Source organism: Triticum dicoccoides, chromosome 2A (genome assembly GCF_002162155.2).
Source record: "Triticum dicoccoides isolate Atlit2015 ecotype Zavitan chromosome 2A, WEW_v2.0, whole genome shotgun sequence".
Lineage (NCBI taxonomy): Eukaryota > Viridiplantae > Streptophyta > Magnoliopsida > Poales > Poaceae > Triticum > Triticum dicoccoides.
In genome coordinates, this window is record NC_041382.1 from 428,808,238 (window position 1) to 428,811,551 (window position 3,314).

Sequence of the window (3,314 nt, forward strand, 5' to 3'; positions counted from 1 at the left end):
TGGAAAGTGTTGGGACCTCTAAGTAATTTTCGTTGGTGGAAAAGTATGCCACTCAAAATGTTTTTATCTCTCAATTTTCGCTTTGAGCTCTGGCACCTCTACAAATCCCTACTTCCCTCTGGGAAGGTCCTTTCTTTTACTTTATGCAATTTTTTTATTCTTGAATTTGAGTCTCCATCTTCTATTTTTGAATTTGAATTTGAGCATTGGGTGTAGTTAATATGTGAGTGTGTTTCATGAATGGATCAATGATTGAGTATGATGGGCTAGGGATAGCTTATTTTAGCGTTGATATTTTGAAAGACATGGTTGCTTGTTGATATGCTTGAGTATTTAAGTTATCATGTCAAAACTAGACTATTGCTTCAAACAATATAAAAGTCCAAATGTCCATGCTATAAAGAAAAGAATATGAGATGTCATGTTAGGCAGCACTCCACATCAAAAATTCTATTTTTATCATTTACCTACTTGAGGACGAGCAAGAATTAAGCTTGGGGATGCCGATACGTCTCCAACATATCTATAATTTTTTATTGTTCCATGCTGTTATATTATCAATCTTGGATGTTTTATAATCATTTTATATTATTTTTTGGTACTAACCTATTGACATAGTGCCAAGTGCCAGTTGTTGTTTTTTGCATGTTTTTTGCATCGCAGGAAATCAATACCAAACGAAGTCCAAACGCAGCGAAACTTTTTGTGGATTTCTTTCGGAGCATAAGACATCCAATGGGTCGAAGAAGCACCTGGGGCTGCTCCGAGGGGAGCACAACCCACCAGGGTGCGCCTGGAAGCCCAGGCGCGCCCTGGTAGGTTGTGCCTATCTCGGGTGCGCCCCAGACCGCCTTTTTACTCTATAAATACCCCAATATTCCAGAAACCCTAGGGGAGTCGAAGAAAATCAATTCTAGCCGCCGCAGAGTCCAGAACCACCAAATCCAATCTAGACGCCATCACGGAGGGGTTCACCACTTCCATTGGTGCCTCTCCGATGATGCGTGAGTAGTTCTTTGTAGACCTTCAGGTCCGTAGTTAGTAGTTATATGGCTTCCTCTCTCTCGTTTGATTCTCAATACAATGGTCTCTTCGAGATCCATATGATGTAACTATTTTTGCGGTGTGTTTGTTGGGATCCGATGAACTTTGAGTTTATGATCAGATCTATCTTTTTAGCCATGAAATTTATTTAAGTTTCTTTGATCTCTTCTATGCATGATTGCTTATAGCCTCGTATTTATTCCCTGATATTTGGGTTTTGTTTGGCCAACTTGATCTATTTATCTTGCAATGGGAAGAGGTGGTTTGTACTAGGTTCGATCTTACGATGCTTGATCCTAGTGACAGAAGGGGAACCGACTCGTATGTATCGTTGCTACTAATGATAAAATGATGGGGTCTATTAATACATAAATAGATCTTTTCTACATCATGTCATCGTTCTTATTGCATTACTCCATTTCTCCATGAACTTAATAAACTAGATGCATGCTGGATAGCGGTCAATGTGTGGAGTAATAGTAGTAGATGCAGGAAGGAGTCGGTCTACTAATATTGGACGTGATGCCTATATAATGATCATTAACTTGATATCGTCATGATTATTTGAAGTTCTATCAATTGCCCAACAGTAATTTGTTTACCCACTGTTTGCTATTTTTCTCAAGAGAAGCCACTAGTGAAACCTACGGCCCCCGGGTCTCTTTCTCATATTATTTGCCTTTGCGATCTATTTTATTTGCCTTTTATTTTCAGATATATTAAACCAAAAATACAAAAAATACCTTGCTGCAATTTATTCTTATTTATTTTCTTTGGCGTTCGATCTATCAATCTACTACAATTTATTCACGTCTGTTTGCCAATTTCTGGCGCCGTTACCCGGAAGGGATTGACAACCCCTTTAATACGTGGGGTTGCGTGTATTTGTTTTTTTTGTGGAGGTGTTGTTTACGTATTATTGGTTGGTTCTCCTACTGGTTCGATAACCTTGGTTTCATCACTGAGGGAAGTACCTACCGTCGCTGTGCTACATCATCCCTTCCTCTTCGGGGAAATACCGACGTAGCTTCAAGTTGCATGACATAATATCAGGATGGGAGGCACATAGATATACCAATGAACAAATCATAGAGCGGTAAACCTTTTGGTCAACCAGTTTTTGCCATCCTTAGTCAAGTCAAGATGTCCACTAGTAGGCATGGGTGTTTTCATACCTTTGCTTTCTTGCATGTTGAACTTCTTGAATAAGTCCATGGTATACTTTGTTTGTGAAACAAAGGTACCCTCCTTGGTTTGCTTGATTTGCAAACCAAGAAAGAATTTGAGTTCACTCATCATAGACATCTCAAACTTCTTCGACATTAGCCTTCCAAACTTTTCACTAAAATGGGGGTTAGTTGAACCAAATATGATATCATCCACATAAATTTGGCACACAAATAATTCACCATTAACCCTTTTTGTAAAAAGTGTAGAATCATTTTTTCCAATCTCAAAGCATTTCTCAATAAGGAACTTGGTCAAGCATTTATACCATGCTCTAGGAGCTTGTATAAGACCATAAAGAGCTTTGTGAAGTTTGTAAACATGATTAGGTTTCTTGGGATTAACAAAGCTGGGAGGTTGTTTAACATACACTTCCTCCTCAATTTCACCATTTAGAAAAGCACTTTTAATGTCCATTTGGTATAAAGTGATATCATGGTGATTGGCATAAGCAAGTAAGATGCGTATGGACTCAAGTCTAGCAACGGGGGCATATGTCTCACCATAGTCCATACCTTCGACTTGAGTGTAGCCTTGGGCGATGAGATGGGCCTTGTTGCGTAAAACTTGTCCATCCTCATCTTGCTTATTCTGAAACACCCACTTGGTTCCAATGACATTTTGGTTGTCGTCCGGATTTTCTACCAATGTCCACACTTGATTCCTCTTGAAATTGTATAGCTCTTCATGCATGGCGTTCACCCAATCCGGGTCATCAAGAGCCTCTTCAACATTCATATGTTCAATACTAGAAATGAATGAGTAATGTTCACAAAAGTTATCCAAACGAGTTTTAGAGCGAGTAATTCTCCCAGTTTGAATATCATCAAAGATTTGTTTGATGGGATGATCTCTTGAAACTCTTTGCTCTAACTCATGAGATCTTTTGTTTGGGTCGGGGTGGAACATCCTCTTCATTGTCTTGTTCTTGCTCTTGTCCTTCTTCATTGTTGTTGTTCTCTTATGGAAGTGGAGAAGGAGGTCAATGAGGTCCATTTGGTTGTACTTCCTCGTTTCCTTCGTCTTGACGTGCTCCACTTGTG